Here is a 13,401-nt window from a genome sequence, read left to right as displayed (position 1 = left end):
ATTTGATAAAAATTGATTAGTATTATTATTATTTTTTTCAAATACACCCAATATTCCATGGCATCCCTTATTTTTTTTTTTTGGCCACTTCATGGCATCCCTTTAAAGTCACCAAAAGCAATGGCATTTCAAATATGGCAGAATTAGATGATATAGGTCATCTAATGTTAAACTTTTTCAATGGCAATGTAAACAATGCCATAGAAAGGCTTTCATGACATTTAACAAACGTCATTGAAACGCTTTAACATGGCATATTTCAGATATCGTTGTAGGCCCAACCCTTTCAATGGCGTTTGAATCATGCTATGTAAACACAATTAGATGACAGCTACTGAAAGTCATCTAAAGTTAGCCATTTTCAATGACATTGAGATAACGCCATGGAAAGGTTTTGCATGACATTCCTCAAACGCCATATAAATTGTACCCTTTCAATGGCGTTGAAGCCATGCCATGTAAATTCTTTAGATGACATGTACTGAAAGTCATCTAAAGTTAGCCATTTTCAATGACATTGAGATAACGCCATGGAAAGGTTTTGCATGACACTGTTGAAACGCCATATAAATTGTACCCTTTCAATGGCGTTGAAGCCATGCCATGTAAATTTTTTAGATGACATGTACTGAAAATCATCAAAAGTTAACCATTTTCAATGACAAGTAATTACGCCATGGAAAGAATTTACATGACACGAATCAAACGCCATCAAAGGTGTGGAAGGATGACAATTTTTCAACGTCATGGAAACTATTTTAGATAGCGTTTTTCCGGTGCCGTAGTAGGGCCACCCTTTCCATGGCACCGGTATCTACGACGTGGTTCGTGGCGTTTGGAAACCGCCATGAAAAGCCTTCCATGGCGTTTTTCAAACGTCATGGAAAGGGTTTTTTGTTGTAGTGTAGGCCTATGAGATGCCGAAATCAAGATGGGCCATGCATGCACATGTATGCGCTAAACCCTAGCAGCCCAAACCCTATGCGCAAGGTCCAAGGTGGCAGCCCATGAAGTGAAACCCTAGCCCATCTTGTGCAAGTCACTTCAGCCCAACACATGCGAGCCCAATGCACCATTAAAGCCCATCACGCCTACAAAGAGAAAGCCCAAGGAATCTTAGCTGAAAAAGAAGTCAAAACCCTGGAAAATAGAGCACCAATTTCGACAGCAATTCTGTAATTCTCCAAAATGAATCAGGTAGCATGCCATATATGGTTGGAAAGATACAGATGTTAGCTTCGCAGAGAATTTTACGGATTTCGATTCTGAGTTTTCTAGCTCAAGATATGGCCATTTTAGTGGAGGTAGCGCAGCAGTTCCGCGAGCTGAAAAGGGAGTTACGCCCAAAAAGAGCCCAAATCAGCCCAAGGCCCATGCTTGGCCGAAAATTATAAGTCTTGGTGTGCAAGGAATGCACTTATCCCACATTGAAGAGAAAGAGAAATCTCAGCCCCACTCTTCTCTATAAATACATCTTTATAACTCAAGGAGGGGGTTCTCTTCTCTTTAATTTTCAGAAACCCTAGCTAGCCTCCTTCTTCCTTGCCGCACACCCTTGCTTCTCTCTCTTTCTTTCTTTTATTTTTCTGACGCAAACCCTAGCAGCCACCATCTCTTTTCTTTTCTCTTGCCGCAACCCCCATCATCTCCTTCTCTTCTCTTTATTTTTCTGCTGCAGCCCCTATCTCTTTACATCTCTTCCTTTTATTTTTGCACTGATTTGAGGAGGAGGAACAAGTCTTGCCGCAGCCACCAGCACCCACTCACGCCTCCACCTTGCTGCCACTTTGCCGAGCATCTCAGCAACCTTGCCGTGGACTCCAAGGCCGAGCAGCAGCCATCATGCCACCTTCTTGCAGCCGCCTCTACCTTGCTGCCTTGGCTTGATTTCTTTTTCCTTTCCTTTTATTTTAATTGTTTTATTATGCCTTATTTGTTTATGGATTTAATTATGTGTAGCTGAATATTGGGCTAGGGCTAGGATGAAGCCCTAGCATTGCTGTTCATTTTCACTATGGATTATCAATAATTTAATTGTTTATATGTTGACAAATCTTGGATCTCTGTTTAAATTGACTCTATTTGTTTCGCATCTTTGACTGATCACCTTAGGTTGCATGCATCTAGATTTATGTTGTGAAACTAAACAAGCTCGAAAGGATGATAGTTTCAATAGGCAACAAGTGGGTATTCTAAGATAATATTCATGAGAAAAAAAGATCATAGAAGACATAGGGTACATTAATTTGGAGCTATGCGCTATGTGTTTGTCACTCTCACAAATCGTAACGACTCTTGCATGGGTAACAGCTGCCTTAGCTTAGAACTAGGGAACATGCAAGTTAACTGGCTAAGGAAGGCCCAAGAAGCTCTTAGTTTATGCACAGTAAGGGAACTAATTGCTAAAAGTGACTAGCCAAACCTTTTAGTAGACGAACTTTGTCAACATGTTTATATATTGATTGTTAATGTCCATAGTAAAGTGAATGGTATGCTAGCGGTGGATTCTGACCCCTAGTGTTCTTTATTATTGTTTCACCCGAAATCTTTCAATTGTCATTTAAAGTTTGTTATTTTTTCTGTTAGTTTAGTTTAGCCCTAAAAACCAATCAAAACCCCCCATTTGCGTGTGTGAGTTAGAGTTGAGTTAATTGAATTTAATTGAGTTAGTAATCATACACTAGTTCAATTCCCTGTGGGATCGACCTTGTATTTGTAAGCTTTGCTACTCCGCGATTCGTACACTTGCAAGTTAACCTAGAGCTCAGAAAAGGTTATTTAATTTGTTCTAGGAAAACATACAACAACAAGCCTTGTCCCTCTCCGGGGGAAGAATTTCGGAGACCAAGTAGTTGGTGATCGGCGTCATCTAGTTCGGATCGGCATCGGCCTGCATGACGTTGGCCTCTTCTTCGGCGGTGCTAGGCCTGTCCAAAATCTCAATTGGGACGTGTCTAGCAGATTCGATATCTTTGGCTGAGGCCAAGCATGCCAAGGCATCAGCTCTGCAGTTTTCTGCCCTTGGGATTTGAGACAGCTTGTACTCTTGGAAACTCCCGAGCAGTAAGCGGGTCTTCTCGAGATAGGCTGTCATGCTTGGCTCTCGAGTCTCATATTCTCCCAATATCTGGTTGACAATGAGTTGGGAGTCGCTGAAGATATTTAGTTTGATTGCACCGAGCTCCTTTGCCAATCTAAGCCTGGCGATGAGTGCTTCATACTCTACTTCGTTGTTGGATGCTTGAAATCTGAAACGAAGAGCATACTCCATCATGACTTGTTCTGGAGAGATCAGTACCAGTCCAGCCCCGCTTCCCATGGCATTGGAAGATCCGTCCACATATAAGGTCTAAGCGAGAAGATCGACTTGGGTATGACTTCCGTTGGTGTTCGGATCAGACGTGGTTGGAACGACGTTGGTGCCGAGCGGATCTTCCGCTGTGATGGTGGATTCACAAATGAAATCTGACAAGGCTTGGCCTTTTATGGTCGTCCTGGGGCGATAAGTGATGTCAAATTCGCCAAGCTCGATTGACCACTTGATGAGCCGACCCAATGTTTCAGGCTTGGCCAGAATTTGTCTGAGAGGCTGATCAGTCAAGACAATGATTGAATGGGCCTGGAAGTATGGCCTCAGTTTCCGAACCGAGCTGACGAGGGTGAGGGCCATCTTCTCGAACTTGGGATACCTGGTCTCGGCGTCGACGAGGGCTCGGCTCGTATAGAAGACCGAATGTTGTGCCCCGCCGACTTCTCTGACCAGGACCGAACTGATAGCTGAGTCAGAGACGGATAGGTAAAAAAAGAGTTCTTCACCTTTCTCTGGTTTGGATAAGATGAGAGTTTCCTCCATGTGCCTTTTCAGATCTCGAAAGGCTTGTTCGCATTGGGGGGTCCATTCTATGCTCTTCCCTGCTACCTTCAAAGCTTTGAAGAAGGGGAGGCACCGGTCAGTGGATTTTGAGATGAACCGGTTCATGGCGGCAACTCTTCCAGTCAGGCTTTGAATTTTCTTGCGTGTCCTTGGGGATTTCATGTTGATTAGGGCCTGGATCTTCTCCGGATTGGCATCGATCCCTCGCTGGCTGACCAGGTAGCCAAGGAACTTGCCCGACCGAACCCCAAAGACACATTTGGCTGGGTTCAGTCGCATCTGATACTCTTTCAGGACTCCGAACATGTCTAATAGGTCCATGACGTGGTCATCCGCCTTGATGCTTTTGACCAGCATGTCGTCCACACAGACTTCCACCGACTTGCCTCTGGTAAGTGGCTCTAGCATTTTTGAGACCGAAGGGCATGACTCTGTAGCAGTACATGCCGCGATCGGTTATGAAGGATGTGTTCTCCTAATCAGGTTTGTGCATGAGGATCTGATTGTACCCAGAATAGGCGTCTATGAAGCTGAGGAGCTTGTGTCCCGCCGTCGCATCGACAAGCTGAACTATCCTGGGTAGTGGGAAACTATCCTTGGGGCATGCCTTGTTCAGATCGGTGAAGTCCACAAACATCCTCCATTTCCCATTGTTCTTCTTTACCATGACTACGTTGGCAAGCCAATTGGGATAGTTGACCTCCCGGATGAACCCGTTGTTTTGCAACTTGGTTACTTCCTCGGCCATGGCTGCATATCAGACCGGATCGTACGACCTCCTCTTTTGACGGACCGGTTTTCATCCTGGGTCAATGTTCAGCCTGTGGGTGATCACGTCAGACAATATGCCTGGCATGTCATCGTAAGACTAGGCGAACACTTCCGCATTGGCACGAAGGAAGTTGAGTATGGCCGATTACTGTTCTGGGCCGAGCTGAGTTCCCACTCGGACGAGCCGATCCGGAGTGTCAACTGAAATCGGTACCTCTTCCCAAGCCTCTGTCTGGAGGGGCCGAGAGTCCGAGTTCGGCTCGGCAGTGAAGTCGAACGTCTCCGCCCTCGGCCATCTGCCCGAATCAGCAATGGAGTCCAATTCCTGGGAGTTCGGCAGCTGACCCTTCTGCTTTATGGAAGTGGCGTAGCAAGACCGAGCCGAACACTGGTCTCCCTGAATGACTATGCAATCATCGCCCACCGTACATTTGATGAGGAGGTTGGCGTAGTAGACGATACAGTCGAGGTCGACCAGAGCTGGTCTGCCTAGGATGATGTTGTAGGCTGACGGTCGCTTGACGACGATGAAATACGTCATGCAAGTCTTCTTGACCGGTGCTTTCCTGAGCGAAAGGGAAAGGTAGATGTGTCCGAGGGGTTGGACCACTTCTCCCCCGAATCCGATCAAGGCGGGTGTGTCAGCCTCCAGCTTGTCTTCGCTCTGATCGAACGCGGAATGGTAGAGGATGTTGACCGAACTTCCTCCATCAACGAAGGAATGAGCGATGGTGATTCCGGCCACTTCAGCAACTATGACCACCAAATCATAGTGTGGGAAGATGATCCCATTTGACTCGTTCGGCTCAAAAGTGACCGGTGCCCAGTCCTTCCGTTGTCTTTTGGAAGTGCTGGGCTGACCCGCCTGGATTGACAGGGATTCATGGGCTTGCGCCGCCTGCCTGACGTAGTCCTTCTGGGATCAGTTTGAACTCCCCACGAAGGTTGGACCTCCGCTGATTGATCCGATGGCGGCGTCTCGGACGTCAACAGTGTTGGTGGGCTTCTTCAGCGCGGCCTTGGGTACCCTCGGCTCGCCAGTCAGGAATTGGTTGATCTTACCCGCCCGAGCAAGAGTCTTAATTCCGTCGCGGAGGGAGTAGCAGTCACCCATGACATGGCCGTGATTGGAGTGGTACTTGCAAAAGACGTCCTCCTTGATCCGATCTGGGGGTGGTCCCTTGATCTCCTTAGCAGCTGGGAGTTGATCCTTGACCTTGGAGAAGATCGTCTCCAAGCTGGCATTGAGAGGGGTATACTCCGTGTACAAGACAAATTTTGGCCCCTTCCTAGGAGTTGGCGCGGCTCCTCAGTCCTGGTCTTTTTGGATTGGGCCTGAGCCTTAGGACTTGCGACCTCTCCCTCCTTCCTCTTGGCCGAGGTCGGCTTGGAATTTAGGGCCTCCACCTGAGCATCCCATTCTTCCGCTCGCGCCCATTTCGTGGCTTCAGCGAAAAGCTCATCGTAGGTGGAAGGAGGGTTCTTCATCAGATGGGAACGAAGTCCCCCGGCGAGCAAACCTTGCATAAGAGCATTTTTAGCCGATCGGTCGTCGCAATCATCACACTTCGTGTATTCAATGTTGAAGCGGATCAAATAGGTTTTGAGACTCTCTCATTCCTGTTGTTTGATGAGCGATATATCGTTCAAGTTGTAGAGTCGTTCGGATACAACCCGATATCTCGTCAGGAAGGCCCTTCTGAGGTCAGAGAAAGAGTCGATAGAGTTCGGTTGGAGGGTTCAGAACCAACCCCGCGCCGATCCTTTCAAGGTTAAAGGGAAGATTCGGCATTTCGTGGCTTCAGACGCCTAGCGGGCTTCCATGGCATATCTGAAGCTGTCAAGATGATCGTAGGGCTCCTTGGTCCCGTCGTACTGATCCATCTTGGGGGGTTTGGTATCCCGAGAGACCTCAGCATCCATGATCCTGCTGGTGTATGGGAGAGGGAGCTCTTCCCGGCGAGCATTCGGTTCGGTCACCGAGCCTCTCGTTCATCGGCTGGCGAATGATCCTCTCGCTTGCCGGACGCCGGTCAGATATGACCATGGTGGGTCCTAGCCGATCCCCTGCGGACCGTCTCCCCAAGTGAGTTTCCGAGGTGGAGGGGTTTTGGTTGGTGGCAGGGCCGAGCCTGCTTCTGGCTGGGACCCTGGGTTCGGTTGAGCCAGTTAGATTGGCAGTTCCCAATCTGGATCGGATTGGAGGTCGCTGATCCATCATTGGTTCGACTCGGTTTCCCCCCGAGCTTTCGGGAGAGTGCTTCTTGAAGACCGTCTGCTTCCGCTGAAGGAGAAGGTGGGCATCCAGGAACTCGGCCTGTTCGACCGGGGGCATGTCTTCGAAGCCTGGGAAGGTACAATCTGTGACCTGCTGAGCGGGCTGGTCGTCCACATCGGCCGGAGTGCTCTGCCGAGAAGGAGATGGTGAAAGAACCTCCTGATCGATTAGGGTCTGACGTGATCTGAAACCCGACCTTCTGCTGACTTCGAGCTGAGCACGATGACGCACGAGCTCCTCAGCCAGTTCAGCCTGTTTGGTAAGCAGCTCATTATTATGCTTGAGAAGTGCATTCTCAGCGGCTAGGTGTCGTTGGTTCTTCCTAAGGAATTTGTGAGCAGCTTTGATCTTTAAAGGACCTTTGGATTTTGCTGCTTTGGGGAGTTGTGCTCTTCTCGTCTTCTCAGGTGTCTCAGGCTGATGTTGTTCATCATTCTGGGATCCTCCTGAGGAAGAGCTGCTGTCATGAAAGATGGTAGTCATGATGACTTGTTTGAAGGAAGAGCTTAGCACTTGTGGTGATGAACACAACGGCTGAAGACGATCTTCCCACAGACAGCGCCAATCTGTTGATGCAAATTTCCGTGAGATAGATGCAACAACTTAGGACAGGTGACTTGGCTGATCAGAAGCCTTGCCGAATAATGAAGTGGATGCTGATTTGAGATCTTCCTGCATAGAAAACAATATCAAAGGAGATGGACCGGTGTGGTACCAGCCAAACACGCTTCGATGATGAAGTCAGTGATATGTATTTGGTAGTGTTTGAATGAAAGTTGGGAAGAACAGGTGATGAACTTGGGAGAATGGGAAGAACAAGGTAAATGTTCTGGGTTTATTCTCAGCAAGTTAAAGTGTGCTTTTGGTAAGCCTTTTGTGAGTGAGAGTTTGTGTAAGTGTTTTGCCTGGTGATAGATGGATCCTTGGATTTGTGCATATGAGTTGGTTTATATAGACAAGGGAAGGTGTGATGAGTAAGTTACCTGCATGTAGGGGTGGGCACGGTGTGGTTCGGCTCACTTCACCCCGAGAACCATGCACCGCGCCATAAATGTTTTCTCGGTGTGGTTCGGCGTTGTAAACCGAACAAATTAGAGAAAAACCAAACCAAACCAGACCATTGCAAAAATGGTCTGGTTTGGTGCATGCACAGTTTTAAAATAAATACATCCTGCTTAAAACAAAGTTAAGAGCCTACTTAAAAGTTAAAACAAATACAACCTGCTTAACACTTAAAAGTTACTAGTTTACTACAACAAAAAAAATAACTACAAGTCTACAACCAAACAAAGTTAAGAAACCTGCTTTCTTAATTTCTTTAGGCATTACAGGCCAACCAAACAAAGTTAAGAACCTGCTTTCTTAATTTCTTTAGGTATTACAGGCCAACCAAAAAAATAACAAGTTAAATTACACCAAGTCATTAGTCATCATATTAATATCTAATTATCTATGTCAGGCTGCCAGCAGCTGTAAGCTTGCACCATGACCTGCACCATGTCTGCACCATGAACTGCACCATCTGCCATCAGCCAAGGCTCATACATTCCAAAATCCAAGTTCATAATGCCCCTAGTTTCACATACAAAAAATAAAAAACAGGAGATGAAGACAATCCAAAATCAGATCACATACAATAGTAACAAAACAACATCAGATTCACATAAAAAACCAGATCACATACAAAAGAGATAAAGACCACATACAAAATCAAATTTTGGTATTTCACTTACACTTTAAGTTCTTTAACACTGAGTCAATGAGAAGTTGCAGGGGCAGTTTTATTGGAAGAGGCTGAGCTCATGAATTCTGTTAAAAAAAAAAACCAAGTGCACAAGTTAAGCCAAAATGAAAAAAAAAAAAAACCAGTACACAAGTTAGACTAAATAAGTAAATTCAGGGCAGTACTTGCTTGAAATGATTCATAAAACTCCATTTCTTCAATGGTTGGTTCATATTGAAGATTGGATATGTCATCTGACCTGAGCCAATTTTGACAACAGATTAAGGCTTCCACCATTTCTGGAGTCAAAGAGGCTCGAAATGGATTCACAACCCTCCCCCCAGTACTAAAGCAAGCCTCAGAAGCCACTGTGGATACTGGAAATGCAAGGACATCCTTTGCAATTGCTGCCAATACAGGGTATTTAACCCCATTGTGCTTCCACCATTTGAGGATATCAAATTCTATGTCTGGATCCATTTTTTCAATAGGATCATTGACATACCTATCAACTTCATGCTCCAAAACAACCACATTGCTTGCTGCAGCTTCTTCCATCCATGCCCTAGTCATTGCATGCCTCTTTCTTCCCCCTTTAACCTCTATAGGAACTATCTTATTGGTAGCAATAGCACTGGAAGTACTTGAAGTAGTAGGACTAGTGACATTACTTACACTAGAGCTTGAGATTTGGGGTTTTGGGGTTGCATATTCTTCAAACATTTTAACTAGCAAAGCTTTGATCTCATTTTTCTTCTTAGCGGCATTATCTGGCTCTAAACAATAGGTTTGCAACACATGTGCCAAATTTCTCAACTTGTATCGAGGGTCAAGCACAAGTGCTGCCATCAACAACTGGTTTATTTTGTCCAAATCACCCTAATACTTCTCAAATTTTTTCTTCATCCCATGTGCCATATCATTAAGGACCATTTGAGCTTCAGATTCTTCAACACTCTCATCACCTAAAACCATATCCTCATCCTTAAACAAACACTTAATTTCCTCTTCAATGGAAATTAAGTCATGAAAAGTTTCATGGACAGCAGGTGTCAAAGACGCACTCATCTTCAAAGTCATGTCATAAAAGACCTTCAAAAACTGTACAAAGACAGTGGCATTGTGCCAATCTTGACTCTTGGGTGGTCCTACCCTTTTTCTAGAATTAGCAGATGCTATCATTCCTTCTTCCTCTTCACCAAACCAACTAGAATAAGCACTCTCATCTTCATCCCCAAGTCTCTCAAATGCCTTTTCAAACTGTAAAGCTGCACTCAACATCAAATAGGTGGAATTCCACCTAGTTGGGACATCTAACACCACTAGACCTTTACACTCTATTTTCTCCTTCACCACACAAGCCTTGAAGTCTGACAACCTTTGAGGAGAGGATCTCACATACTTGACAGCATTCCTAATTGCCAATATTGACTTCTCTAACTTTTTCAATCAATCCCCAACTATCAAATTGACAATGTGAGCACAACACCTCACATGCAGGTACTTTCCCCCTAAAACCATCTTAGAATTGGTCCAATGCTTCATTTTATTTCTTAAGTAATCAATTGCCACTGTGTTTGTAGTGGCATTATCTGCTGTGATGGTTAAAACCTTCTAAACTCCCCATTCTAGCAAACATGTCTCTAAAAGTTTACCTATTGAATTCCCCTTGTGGTTAGCTATGACACTAAAATTCAAAACCCTTTTGTGCATCTTCCAATCATTATCTATGAAATGTGCAGTAATCACCATATAGTTTATATTCTGGCAGCTTGTCCAAGTATCAGTTGTGAGACATACCCTATGGGGTGCTAACTCAGTTTTCAATTGCAATTTCATCTCTTTGTACATAGAGATGAAATGCCTCACAAGTGTCCTACGAGATGGGATTTGGAAAAAAGGACATACAACCTCACAGAATCTCCTAAACCATTTTCCTTCAACGAAACTAAATGGTAACTCATCAATAATAACCATTTCTATACAAGCTTTCAGGCAGTCATCCTTAGTACACCCCCTAGACACTAAGTTACCTACTGTTTGGTCAAAAGACAATGTCTTTTGCCTCTTATCTTGTAACCTCCCTGGATAGGCTTTACACTGATGCTCTATGTGTTTCTTAAGTGTTGAAGTCCCATTTATAACAGGGTCTGCAGCATAGTGAGCAGGGCAGTACTTGCACCTAGCTCTTTTCTTAATAACCTGCCCTTTAGTCCCACCTACCTTAGTAACTTCTGTTACATAATCATATCTATCAAAATGATCCCATACCTCAGACTTGTCCTTAACTGGCTTTCTGGGACCAATAGGAGGCAGTGGTGGATGGCCACTAGTTGGGGCAGGTGGGCAGCCAGCTTGAGTTGATGGTGATGGTGGTGTTGGTGTTGGTGTTGGTGCTGATGTTGGTGTTGATGTTGGTGTTGGTGTTGCTGCTGCTGTTGGTGTTGGGGAAGCTGCAGATGCAGTAGAGGATGCATGGCTAGGCTGGCTAGGGACTTCTGATTGGGGTTCCATAACTGCCTAAACCCTTAAAAAAAAAACAAAACAAGTTGATGTTAACTAAATTACAAATTTAGACCCAATTCACATCATAAATGCCATAAACTAAATTACAAATTTACAAGTACATGTCCAATTAAAAGTGCATCTCCAATTAACATGCCCACTGGTTCTAACATTGGAAGTTTGGGAACAAGAAAAAATACAATAAATGCCCAAGAAATTCATTCAAATGCGAAATGCCCACTGCTCGTCCGGAGCGACCCTCCGTACGAGATTGTGGCCAGGATGTGAGCCTGCTCGTGCGGAGCGACCCTCCGTACGAGATTGTGGCCAGGATGTGAGCCTGCTTGGCGGAGCAACCCTCCATACGAGATTATGGCCAGGATTTGAGCCTGCCCGTGCGTGGGATTGTGGCCAGGACATTGTCTAAAGTATGGGTACAAGTATGGTGTGAGTTTAAAGTACAAGTGTTTTGGTATATCAGTTATAAAGATAATTTCAGTTCAGATTGGTTATTTCTCCGCTTGGAAGTTTCATTGCTTTTTCAGTATATCGAGGTTCATTTGATGACAGGACCGCCCCCAGATTCCACCCTGAAACCCGGAGAGGTCCTGCGGGAATCCAAAATCAGGGAAAATCCTACCGAAAATTCGGCAGAACCTCCCCTGAAAATGGACTAACCCAGAAATTTCAAACCTGTTAAAAAGCACTTCTATACAGCAACCACCTCTACCACAACCAAATAGGGTCTCAGACCCAACAATTTCCACAGAAATCCAACTTAAAATTTGTAGAGTAGTTATCAGAGCTACTAATCCTATTACAGCAATTGTTACATTTAAGGATAGGAACTTCTAAAATGGAAATGAATCCCTACAAGATCCGGGGGCAGAAAATGGATGTGATTTGCCTCGACGCGTTTGGCTCGACCTCCACCAATGCTACTACCTGGGGGACAATTTAAGACAAAACAAGAAAACGGTGAGATAGGCAGTGAGTGGACTCTTAAATGGAAATGAAATCAAGTCTAAATATTTTTAACTCTAAAACCTCACGTCGCTCTTTGAACACCCCCAGTTTTAAAATCATTTTCAGGCTTAAGAGTATTGTAAAACTAAACCAAAGCACCAACTCTTTATCGAATAAAACTTCAAACATTAAAAATTCTGAGTAGTTTATAAATTTAAAATAAAATATCGAAATAAAACTGTATAATACATTTATAATAAAATAATTTAAACTGAAAACTTCTTTCTCAAACCACTCTCAACATACTGAAAAATTTATAAAACTGCTCAACTGAAACCATCATACTTAAAAACCTTTTGCTGCCATAAACTCATCACTTAAAATACTTAACAGTTGAAAACACACACCAGTCAGTTACCCATAGAATCTGTCATACATGCGCAGAGCCGAGGATCTGTCATACGCATGCAGAGCCATAAATAATCTGTCATACATGCGCAGAGCCAAGAATCTGTCATACGCATGCAGAGCCACAAATTCTGTCGTACGTGCACGCAGAGCGGCCCCCAAAGGGCGAAGCATCCCGACACACGGCCCAAAGCCTATGTGTGTGCCGTGATGGGTCCCAAAGACCTATTAAATCTGATAACCTGGAGGGTACTGCAAAGGTGGTTTGAAAACCGATAACTCATAAACACATAATTCAAATCTCAAATCCTTTCATTTTTCTTCCAAAACTCTTCTTAACAAAACCAAATTCATCCAATATACATTTGTTCAACTCAAAATATCTAAATTCATAAATCCATGAAACTTTGAAATGCAAAAACCATAAATATCAATTTTAAATTTAGGAAAGAAGAATTTAAAAACCAAATTTTAACTTAAAATCCTTTAGCTTAAATTCAAACTCAATATAGCTAAGTAATGGAATTTAATCATCAACATATAAAACATTTCAGAAAGATCAAAAGTTAGTCCACTCACAGTGATATCTCTAGCTTCGATCCTCCTCCGGGTCGTCTCGAGTCACGATCGTCTCGCCTATAGAATAAAACAATAAAGCCATAGATTAGCCTCGGTTCTACGACATTTAATGAGTGTGTGTGTGTAGCCTAACGTCCCTCCCGACTCACATTTTTCCTACTAGTTAGAAATCGTTTTTCTTCAAACTATACACTCTCACCCTATTCCAAATTCGTCCCGACTCCAACTACGACACCCACGTCCTTAACTTTAGCCACAATTTCAAGAGAACCGGCAAGTGGCCTAACTTTACTTGGG

Source organism: Dryas octopetala, chromosome 4, assembly GCF_963921425.1.
Source record: "Dryas octopetala chromosome 4, drDryOcto1.1, whole genome shotgun sequence".
NCBI lineage: Eukaryota > Viridiplantae > Streptophyta > Magnoliopsida > Rosales > Rosaceae > Dryas > Dryas octopetala.
Note: the sequence above shows the minus strand (reverse complement) of the source record.